Source organism: Anopheles darlingi, chromosome X (genome assembly GCF_943734745.1).
Source record: "Anopheles darlingi chromosome X, idAnoDarlMG_H_01, whole genome shotgun sequence".
In the NCBI taxonomy this organism is placed as follows: Eukaryota; Metazoa; Arthropoda; class Insecta; order Diptera; family Culicidae; genus Anopheles; species Anopheles darlingi.
In genome coordinates this window covers 11,685,241-11,697,696 of record NC_064873.1, presented here as the reverse complement: position 1 = coordinate 11,697,696, position 12,456 = coordinate 11,685,241, and the positions used below count along the sequence as shown (strand labels likewise).

The following is a 12,456-nucleotide window of genomic DNA, read 5'->3' as shown; positions in this document are numbered from 1 at the left end:
CACGACACCAGTGCGGCGCGCAGGGGGTGGTATCGCACAGTGATACGGCGCGTATGTGATGTATGTGTATAGATATTTGGAAAACCGGAAGCCCGAAAATCCGATTTTGCCTGTTAAATTCTCCAACGCATCCCGGCCAACGCATATTGTGTGAACTTTCTAATCTCTTTCTCGTTTTCTTTCTTTCTTTTATCTTTTTCTATCTGTCTGACTGAAAGGAAAACAGTTGGCGACCGAACTCGTTGGTGATCGACTTGATTGGTCAACAAAGGCTTTACCGTGAGTGAGTTATCAATGGGAAACGAGAAATCCGCATGTACACCACTGTACATTATTTTACGTTTCATCAATACACGTTTCAATGGACAATTGGACACAACAGAAGCCACAAAGAGGCAAAGAAATAGAAATAGATAAGCAATTCATTGGCTACAGACAAAGCAATAGAAACAAAAAACGATACAAAATACAAAGAGAGAAATAAATAAGACTAAACTTATTCGAACAATAAACCCTAACTGCTCAGTTAAACCGGGGATGAAAACTATAAAAAAAGGAAATAGAAGCAGAAAATAGAATAGCCTTTTTTAATCGCCCTAGCTACTCCGCTGCCTGCGACGCAACGAGAGGAAGGCCGTAGCGGATGAAATCGAATGCTCTGCTGCATGGGAAGAGGACGAGGAAACGCTAGAGCGATGCTCTCTAAAGTAACGCTCGTTGGCAGCAAGAGGAAAAGGCGAGAAAAAACTCCAAGGACGTGGGGGGAGGGGTTGAATCGTGCGCAAGCTTAAGGGAAAAAGGAATAGAAAAAAGGGTAAAAGACTGAAATAGGCCCCCCCACTCACGGTGAGCTACTGAGTGACCGAAAAAATCGTTAATTACCACTTTTTAGATAAGCAAACCTTCATAAAAATATGAGGAAACGTAAATAAATGGGTAAAAGACTGAAATAGGCCCCCCCACTCACGGTGAGTTACTGAGTGACCGAAAAAATCGTTGTTTTAATGGTAAAATGTAGCTTTTCCACCCCTCCCCCCTCCCCTAATACATTTATTTACGTTTTCACATATTTTTATGAAGGTTTGCTTATCTAAAAAGTGGTAATTAACGATTTTTTCGGTCACTCAGTAACTCACCGTGAGTGGGGGGCCTATTTCAGTCTTTTACCCTGAGTGAGCGAAAAAATCGTTAATTACCACTTTTTAGATAAGCAAACCTTCATAAAAATATGAGGAAACGTAAATAAATGGGTAAAAGACTGAAATAGGCCCCCCCACTCACGGTGAGTTACTGAGTGACCGAAAAAATCGTTGTTTTAATGGTAAAATGTAGCTTTTCCACCCCTCCCCCCTCCCCTAATACATTTAGGTAAAAGACTGAAATAGGCCCCCCCACTCACGGTGAGTTACTGAGTGACCGAAAAAATCGTTAAATACCACTTTTTAGATAAGCAAACCTTCATAAAAATATGCGGAAACGTAAATAAAAGTATTTGGGGAGGGGAGAGGGGTGGAAAAGTTACATTTTACCATTAAAACAACGATTTTTTCGGTCACTCAGTAACTCACCGTGAGTGGGGGGGGCCTATTTCAGTCTTTTACCTACATTTATTTACGTTTTCACATATTTTTATGAAGGTTTGCTTATCTAAAAAGTGGTAATTAACGATTTTTTCGGTCACTCAGTAACTCACCGTGAGTGGGGGGGCCTATTTCAGTCTTTTACCAATAAATGTATTAGGCGAGGGGGGAGTGGTGGAAAAGTTACATTTTACCAGTAAAACAGCGATTTTTTCGGTCTCTCAGTAGCTCACCGTGAGTGGGGGGGGCTATTTCAGTCTTTTACCATTTTTTCTGTCACTCAGTAACTCACAGTGAGTGGGGGGGAGGGGTCGGCTATTTCAGTCTTTTACTCAGTCTTTTACACAATGTTGTGGCAAAAACGGAGAAGGAATTGATTGAAAAAGCACAATAATATCTAAAAAAACATGCGCGCAAAACTGTTTTCGACCGTCATGTCGAAAATTCCGGCTAACTACCGGAAGGCTTCTCGGAATGGCTCAGTCGGAATTTTGTGTGAAAAAGACCTGCAAAATGCAGTTTGCAGGTCTCACTTATTTGTCTTGGTTTTTTCCTTAACACCATTCAAATTTCGTCCTTTCTTTTCAATACTAACGTTACTGCTATTTTGATTTGCGTAGGTCGTTATCGAATCAATCTGTGGAGCGTCCGATCACCCGTTTCTTTAACGTTAGCTAATGATTCAACCCTGCCACCAAATGGATAAATTTTTGAGTGCTCGGTGAGAGGGGGTGCTAATAGTGGGTTTTTACCACTAATAATCCCAAATTTACATAGCCCTAGCAAACTTGTATTTTTAATGATTTTTTTGAAAATTCACTAATTCTCCGAACAGTAGTAGCAATACTGACCGCCAGGGGGCGTTGTTAGCGCGAACTAATTTAATTGATGAGAATTTTATCCGGGACATATGGCCAGAGTAGCCGGTCCCTAGTTTTAGCGAGGTCTAGGTCCCCAGAGTAGCTAACGAAGGCACAGGAATCTGTACTAGGGTAAATCCTCATTTGAAGAAGAAGAAGAAGAAGAAGAAGAGAATTTTATCCTAGAAGACTTAGCTCAGACCGGTTTAAGTATTCTTAGAAAGCCTACTATGTCTATCGTCATTCACAACGAGCGTTCTATTGAAGTCCAAATACACATCACTTAACAAATCGTTAAGTTAACGCAAACCTAACGCGCTCTCTACACTGGCAAGTTATCAAGTTATATTATACGCAAGGTTCAAGTTGTACGTGCTTATCAGAAATTTGCATTGTTTGTTTGGTTTTGTTTTGGTACTCTCTAAAACGAAGTGAGCGTTAATGTCCCAGCTAAACGAAAGAGGACCAATTGGACCGCCGAGCTATGAAAACAACAATTGAACGCAAACGCAGAGCAATAAGAACCGTGTACCAAACACAACAAGAACGAGAAAATGCGCGTGTGGCGATGCCCTAAATCCGTGAATCGCAGGCAGAAGAGTTTCTAAATAGGCAGAACGGACTAGAAGCAGAAAATAGAATGGTTTTGTGGTATCTGATTAAATCTTTTAATTTTGATTTTTTATCTCAACTTTCCGTATATTTCATTAAGAGTGCCCACACCCGCGTCCCCGCTAAAAAACTCTCTCTATCTTCTCTCTCTCTCTCTCTCTCTCTTTTTCTCTCTCTCTCTCTCTTTTTCTCTCTCTCTCCAATGCTCTCTGCCGTTGCGCCAGCAAAAAAATGCCAATTGAAAAATGCTTCCATTGTCATGCCCTTAAATTAAAAAAGGGCCAACCGGAATGCGCTTTGGGCAAAGTGCAGTTGCCAGAAATCGAAACACTACCGGAGCCTTTGAACGAGCTCATTCGCTATATATATATATATATATATATATATATATATATATATATATATATATATATATATATATATATATATATATATATATATATATATATATATATATATATATATACAGTCCGTTTCATAATGATAGCCTCACTAAGGATTTTAAATATAAATCTGCATATTTTTGCAAATCGCATCCAAAATCCAAGATGTTTTAGTAATCAGTGCTTCTTCTGTTATCGTTTCATCCCAGAAAGATGAGTTTCGGTTCACTTTTTGGTATTTTTGTCAGGTTTTTCTTAGATAGAAACCTCTGTGCATAGCTTATGGACTCTTTAAGCGTCTGTATGATCCCAAGATGGTTCAATCTGGTGAATCGTAGTGATATTAACAAGTTTAGACCTTTATTATGTGATATTAAGGTAAAATAGAGTGCTAGAAGGTTATTAGGTTGATCTACAATCGGTCAAACCACGCCTTGTTTGGATTCCTTTCGTAGGCCATCGCGGTTTTTTAATTAGAAATCGCCGAAAAAACGTTGCAATTCTCCAATTAACAGTTCAAATTGTTGATCAAGGATGATATCTTACAGTATTCGATTCAGTTTTGAAGGAATTACCCAATCCATCGTAGGATCGCTACAGAATACTTGCGATATTACATGCAAAAAAACCGTTAAAATTTCAACTGAAGGTAAATCATGTAATCCGCTTGAAATTTTACCGGAAATGAAATAAAACACTTGAAACATCAAGGATAATGATGTTTCATCACTCTTGAGACTTTCTAAATTGATACGGAACCAAAAACATACGAAAAAATTGAACATCATAACTTTGACTGTTACAATCGTTCCTTCGCGTTATCAGTTGTGGTGGTAAAGCAGGTCCGACAATTTTAGTTACAATTTTGATCAAGCAGTTTTGTTTCCAATAGTCTTTCCATAATGTTAGAAGTGTGATGAAATTTTTTTTGATAAAAATCAGGCACAAATCGTTCTAAAAGTGCGAATAATCGTATGTTTAGCTTGAAACAGTCCGCAATTTTTACTTATTATTCCTTGAGAACTATGCTTGTAGGCTTCCACAAGGCTTCAAAATCCTGTTTTCTTCAGGTTCTATCAAGTAGTTATTGACATCCATCGTTAATATAAGTTGCAGGCCTGCTATCATACGGTTAAACTTCTCTGTACCATATCATGCACCATTTTGCACAATTCTGCACTCATGTAACAGTACTGCACGTCCAATAATCACAAAATATCAATAATAAACTTTGGTTTATTGGTTAGTTGATGTATCCTTTTAGTAGAGCAATTTATCATTTGGTTTTCCGTTAGTAAAAATTAAATATGTCCTAGTGAGGCTATCATTATGAAACACCTCATTTTTGGTTTTTTGGCTCTCTCATCCACAATTTTTGAGATATTTTTAAAATTCAAATTGCATACGTTTTCTAGAGATAAAAGGAGAATATACAGTCATTTAAATTATTTTTGGGACGCCTTATTTGAGCGCGAAATCGATAAAATAGGGTGAGGCTATCATTATGAAACGGAGTGTATATATATATATATATATATATATATGTATATATATATATATATATATATATATATATATATATATATATATATATATATATATATATATATATATATATATATATATATATATATATATATATATATACGCAAAATCCACGCGAGAAAGGGCTAAGACACAAACCATTTTTTTATATGGTATGACAGTTTCGATACAATAGTTTTTCTGATAGTGTAGAAACACTCTACGAACTAAATATCTCGATAAACTCGAACCTCAACGATCGAATTGTTTGTAGCTGAGAGTATACCAGGTGTATAAGCTTAAAATTAGCGTTTGATGCCCAATGCCCAATCGCGAAAAATAGTTGCCCAGCACTTACGAGTTACTAAACCAACCGTTTCCAAACGTATACTGGCGATGGAAATGGTTAAACAATTGGAAAATGGGTAACCCATGAATTGAACGATCGGCAAATGGAGCGAAGCCAAAACACATGCGAAATTTTGCATTCTAGACAAAAAAGAAAATCGTTTCTGCATCTTGTGTTAACTAGCGATGAAAAGTGGATATATTTTGAGAATCCAAAACGAAAAAAATCTTGGATCGATCCCGGACAACCAGCACCTTCTTCCCCAAGACCAAATCGCTTTGGACGCAAGACGATGCTGTGCTTTTGTTGAGATTAGCTGGGTGTTGGCTACTATGAGCTGTTCAAACCTAAAGAAACTGTTAATGGGCATCGATAGCATTAAAAACTAATCAAATTCCAAAGTGGTTTGCGTTAAAAAGGCCGAGTTATGAACAAAGACACGAGAAGTTGATAATTCTCCAAGACAGCGCCACATCGCCACTCGTCAAAAATGGTCCAAAATTGCTTTGATACATTCAAGCGGAAGGTTCTATCTCACCCCGCTAGTTCTCCAGACCTGGCACCTTCAGACTATACCCTGTTTTCGTCGATAGGTCACGTGGTTGACGAACAACACTTCGTTTCGTATGAAAATGCCTGGAAATGGCTTGACGTGTGGTTTGCCTCATAAAATGAAGAATTCTTTAGGCATGGTAGACGCAAAGGGCTCAAAAGACGGGGGAAATGTGCAGCTAGCGAGGGAAAATACTTCGAATAAATTATTTTTTTTACTTTCTATTCAAAACAATGTGTTTTTTTCGACAAAAAAACGCTAATTTTAAGCTTATACACCTGGTATACCAGGTGTATGCATATGAAACCGCCCTCCGTGTTTTATAGCGATATATATGCCAAATGGAACCGTAGAACCGTTCTCAATGTTTCTTTTTGTTCATTCGGCATCTGGTAATCAAAATCAGTGCGCAATAGTTCTAATTTCACACTACAACCAATATTTTCATTGTGTACAAAATGGCAAGTTCCGTCCCTAAAAACTGCAAAATGCGGACATCGTTCATTTTCTGCTTCCATTTTCGAAAATAGGCGACAGAATCGCATCAAATGCTTACCGCAGTTTACGGTTAGCATGCTCTTTATGAAACATAGTGCAAAGAGTGGTTTAAAAAATTAAAAAATGGCGATTTTGATGTGACAAACGAAAATCGCGAAAAACCACCAAAAACGTTAGAAGACACCGAATTGCATTCCGTATTGGGCGAAACGGTTATTAGTGAGCTATACAAACACCACTTAATCGATTTGGATCGTGAAATCCGCATAAATCGACCGGAATATCGAAATTGATAATACAGACCGATTTTGCTCGATGAAAATGCTCCGCCACACCGCGGAAGACCGGCCAAGAAGACTGTACAAGACCTGAATTGGGATCATTTATCGCTTGCGGCTTACTCACCAGACTTGGCTCTATCGAATCAACACGCATTTGCATCCTTGGGACAGATACTGGCCGAGCAGCGCTTCCATTCTTACAAAAGTTTGAAAAAAAATGGATCTGTGATTGGTTTGATACAAAACACCGACTTGTTTTTTTGCGAAGCATCTGTAAATTGCCTAAAAGATAGGAAAAATGTATAGCTAACTATTGCCATTTGTTTGAAAAATAAGAGTTTCTCCATTTTCGCAGAATAAAATTTTTTTTCTGACAAAAAAAAGGCGGTTTCATATGCATACACCTGGTAGAGCGAGAGGAGATACTGAATAACGAGTGAACAACCCGCCGAAAGGAACGCCAGGGGCGTTTGCAATTGTTTTGGCTTGCACCTACTGCTCGATATGTTGCTTATTGTTTTCTATCTGTATCACTACACCTATCTACTGTTCGATATACCACTTCATCTCCCAGCTGCAGACTACTCTATTCAGTACCACTGGATAGATCCACAGTGGCAACACGCACGTTCGTACTTGCGGACTGCGAGCAGTGCATGAGTTGGTTGATGGTTGCATCCATGGGATGTAGAACGGACGAATCAGAACAAGGCCCATGATGGAAAGTGGGACTAAGAGGTCTACCGTGATCATTTGGAGATAGCTAAAAGTCGGTGCATTGGCCGATTAATAGAACGCGATGATTGTGAAGCAGGTAGAAGGGGGGCAGCATTTTTTAACTACTCGCGATCCACCCGATCCTGTTTTATTGACTGGGGCCACACGGAACGTAAACTCTAGCGTAAACGAAAAAATTAATGCCAAAACGTTTAATTTTAACCCTTACACGCTGTCTATGTCAAAGATTTGACAGCGTGTAAGGGTTCAAATTGAACGTTTTGGCATTAATTTGTAAATTTACGCGTTAATTACGCTTCGTCTGGCAGGGCCTATTCGCTTTTCATATTTGAAGCACACGAACACACTCCAGTACACTATCGTCGTCACTCCATCTCTCTTTCGCACGCACTTCTTTCTCTCCTTCACTATCCTGGCGCTGCATATCCTCTGCCATGCTTTTCGCGGTTGCGCACACCCCTCACCTTGAATATACACCAGACAGCAAACCAAAGGGAGCAACAAAACGAGAGCTGAGATCAACTAAGGAAATGGGGCGATACACTCGTTTGGGCCACTTGGCTCACAGATTTTCACGAAGGAATAATGAAACAAATTAAAACTAGGGGAAATGGAAATTATGCTTCCTTTTATAACTGCTCAAAATGCTAGCAGACAAATTGCTGCTATTCAACAGCTACTGTCGTACACTACACTCAGCGCTCAGTAACAAAATCGATAGTAGGCGCGATTAGGCCCACGGAAGTACACGGATCGAAACAACCATGTAGGACATGATTACTTTTTATAATTTCTTTGGAAAACCATCCTCCCCTGCCTCACTTCGTTGCGGATTTTCTAACCCCACCCCATTGGTGTATATGCTACACCTGATCACTTGCTCCATCTCTCCTGCCACCAGGTACGTCTTGTGTTTCGCAAACACACGGTTGTCAGCGCTAGATGTAGTGGAAATTTACAGCGCGCCAGCGCAGTACAGGGCTACTGACATGAAGTGTTACCAATTCAAAGCACCATAACTTTTCTGTATGAAATTATTTTTTATTGATTTCAAAGACAAAATTGTTTTAAAAGAATCAAAATTTCAGAATAAATTCACTTTGGCTCGATGTGACCACCTTTTACCATGACTATAGCCTTCAAACGATTCAAAAACGAGTTACATGCTGCACGAATATGATCTTGCGGTATTTTGGCCCATTCTCGTACAATTGATTTTTTCAGCGCATCCATACTAGCATATTTCGTAGTACTGACCTTGCTCTCCAATTCGGACCAGATAGAAAAGTCCATCGGATTTGCGTCTGGCGAATTCGAAATCCATTGTGTGGACGAAATGAAGTGCGGAACATGATTTTTTAACCATTCTTGGTTCACACGAGCTTTACTACTGTGTCCAAAAAGTAAGGTGACACGGTGTCCAAATTGCCCGCGTAAAAGGATATCTTTAGTTTTGTATTTTTTATATGTTATCAGCACTGTTATTGACAACCATGGCAAGTTTCACGTCAAAATATTCACTAGCGTTTGAGATACGTATTTGTTTGTGAACTGCTAAAAGTGCATTCTTCGTTTTTCTCCATGTCGCAAATTTTTAAACAAAGAATTTGCATTAAAAATATTTTTTCTGCTGCAAATATACCAATGCGAATGGTACAGAATGTCTTTAGTGACGATACTACGTCAATAAAAAATATTTACACTTGGTGGAAAGACTTCCAGGAGGGTCGGGAACGGTTTGAAGAGGAAGAACGCTCTAGACGACCACCAACGACAATCGATGCAGTTCACGTCCAAAAAATCAAAGATTTTGTGTTGGAAAACCGTCGATAAACAACAAGAGACTTTGTTGATGATATTTGCATATCAAACATATCCGGTAATTACATTTGGAAGGATGTTTTTCATCTTAAGCGCGTCAGCGCTCGATCACAATAATGCACCATCTAACACTTCGTTGGTTTTCTGTGACTTTTTTGCCAATATTTTCACTCATATCTTTCGATAAAACCGTATGCGCCTGATTTGGTTACATTTGGCTTCTGGCTATTAGACAAGCCCAAAATTTCGTTCCGGGGACACTGTTTTGACAAGATAGAGCAGATTCAAGCCGCTGCGAAAAAGGTGTTGAAGGCTATTCCTAAAGACGACATTTTCGCGTGTTTAGAAGACTGGAAAATTCGTCGGCATAAGTGCATTGTATCTGGGAGGGATTACATTGACGGCAAAAAAATGATTTGGAAGAAAAATTAAGGAACTTTCAAAATACATCCAATGTCACCTTACTTTTTGGACACAGTAGTATGTGACGGAGCCGATTCTTGTTGAAACGTCCATGGTCTACGACCGAAATGTTTACGTGTCCACGGCTCTAAAGCAGCTTCCAAAACATGTTTTTGGTAATTTGTCGCATTCACTTTGACACCAGGCTCGATGAAAACAATTGGAGAGCGCACATCAGCGGTCACTGCGGCCAAAACTATTTTTCGCTATGGGAAATTGCTACGAGTGGCCGCATATAGGCTCAAATTCTCGTCTGAGTGTTCGGTCAAGCAAATTTGACCTTTTTGAGAGTTTGTGAACTGCCGACTGGGAAATTTTTCTTATCAGAGAACACAATGTTTGGAAATTCGTCACGTTCGTGCAAGCGCAACAACTCCTTTACTCGATCGCACCGAACTTTGTTTTGATACGGTGTAAGATCATGTCATGTTTAGAATTTGGAAGTCCTTTGTTAAAAGCTAAATTCGAAGTATTGCTCGAATGATTCGAGCTAAAATTCACCTCTCTACATCCTTTTGAGTTGGCGCAGCGGTGTTAAATTCTTTCAATTGCCTTCATAACTTTACCAACATTCTTTTCGATGTTGCCGTGTTTTTGGTCCACCGCCAAAGCGTTTTGCAATGCTACCAGTATCATTGTAACGTTTTATGGTGCGATACACGAACATCTTATTCACTTTAAGCTGACAAAGCTCTAGAACAATAGCTGGTTGTGATATTCCAGCCAAATATAACGCAATTACAGAATTACGTTTTAACTCCATAACGATAAAAAATGTTGACGCAAATCTGAGACCCAAATGCTTTCAGTAACTTGAAAACACTACATTGAACTGTCATTAGTACAATTTTGACGTTTCTAACATGAGCGGTTTGAGAGATACAGTAGTTTGAATTTGGTAACACTTCATGTCAGTAACCCTGTACAAAGAGGTTGATTGCAACGGCGAATGAAAAAAAAGATGCCGGAACCGGTCCAGCAGTAGAATCCAGGCGTCTCAAACGGGGGTTTCCTGGCACACAAGATAGCTTTGCATAAAATTAAAAAACTCCATATCATGTGCATAGAACCAACCTATACACACTTGCACTGGTATGCACGACGCACGGATGAACGCTTGAATTGCTTCCAGATGACCCTTGAAAGCTCTCACCGGAAACAGGGAGAAGTTTTGCCCAAACTAAGCAAAAATTCCAATCTTTTAAATGAACGTCATCGTCTTGTTGGTTTGTTGATGCACCATTACGTTTGTTCAATGTATCTCATGGGCTTTAATTCTTTTTCGATGCCGATATTATCGCGCTAGCTGTCCTCCCGCTTCTCTGTGAAAGTTCTCGCTGCGGTTTTTGGTGGAGTTTGCTAGTTCTCTATCTCTCAAAATGAAAGTTTTCCCAGTTCTATCTGTCCTCTGAACTCACGTTTAGCCCGAAACTGACGCCTAAAGGAGGAGTACCGTACCATGCAGCATCAGCACCGAGCCAGGCATCGCACGAACCGATGAAACCCGTGCAATGGACATGAGGGCTTCTGCCATACTGGCCTCTGCATGCTACTACTGTCACATGAAATTGGCCCCAGACAGTGGGACCCCGCTGCTACTACCACTGTTGCTAATGCTGCACACACACACACACACACACACACACACACGCGCGCGCGCGCGCGCGCCGGCGAACTCACACACACCTATACCCTACCATTTGAGTCTCACAGCCGTGACAGCCGTGACAGCCGCCGTGGTGACCGCCTTCTAACTGCTAACGATGACGCCAACAACGACGCCAAACGGGGTAAATATTGGGTGTGGCCGTTGCAGGTGGGGAGGCGACGAGAGTGTCGTCGCCCTTCTTATCAATTCGTGGTCTCCTCACCCACTCCTGCGCACGAATACTACGATGACATCATAGTGCACTATTGTACAATTTGAATCGAGCGAGTACATTAGAACCCTGTGTTACTCGAGTGCTATTCGGGTGGTGCCTTAAATATATCAATAGATGTTGACTGCCAGTGAACCAGGATTCTGTCCGGGTTTAAATTTCAATTACGTTTTGTTTCAAGAAAAACCATGTTAAAATTGTGGTAAAGTCAAGCTTTACAGTGCAGCTGTAACAAATAGAAAATTATCTAAGGGGCAACAGTTGATAATTTGAATAAAAATAAAAACTTTGGTCATCCTCCAAATCAAAACAAACTCGGCCAAGTTGACAGGTCTGTCGAGGGCGTTAGGATCCTCGATAACGTCGAGCGTCGACCTCGAACTCTACGCTGCAGAACTTTGCGTTACGAGACAACTCGACGCGAATGCGACTGTACGCGAATGCGACTGTACGCGAATTCCACAATACTGCTCATAAAGCTAAGAGCGAGAGGGTAGCACAATTCACGGGAATCGGTCACCGATCGCTTGTCGGCCCGCTATTATACGTCTGTTTGGTGCAGTTGTATGCGTGGAGCACCCCATTGGTGCGGAATACATATTGAGAGACATCGATGAGGCTAGCCGAGAGATCCGCTTGCAGGTCGTCGTCGTCGTCATAGCCGCAATCAGCTGGCCGTTGCCACTTCCACCATTGTTTCCACACCCTTGCGCCGGGTGCGTAGCAGCATGCGCGCGCGCGGGTGTGTGTGTGTGTGTTCATCTCCTCAATACCGAATGAGCAGAAACAATAACAGATACAACACAAAGGCGACTGCAGGAGATCCAGCGGACACAACGCCAGCGCGGCAGCACAATTAGAGGTTTAGCAATCAATACCTGGCCAACTCGACAGCACTGGTACTGGTGTTTCCCA

The 12,456-nt window shown here is 40.6% G+C and overlaps 1 protein-coding gene across 2 annotated transcripts in view; it reads right to left on the bottom strand.

Moving 5' to 3' along the window:
• The window catches only part of LOC125948465 (serine/threonine-protein kinase tousled-like 1), a 32,691-nt gene that overhangs the window by 10,820 nt on the left and 9,415 nt on the right, over positions 1–12,456 (bottom strand). The gene's annotated exons all lie outside the window — the stretch shown is intronic.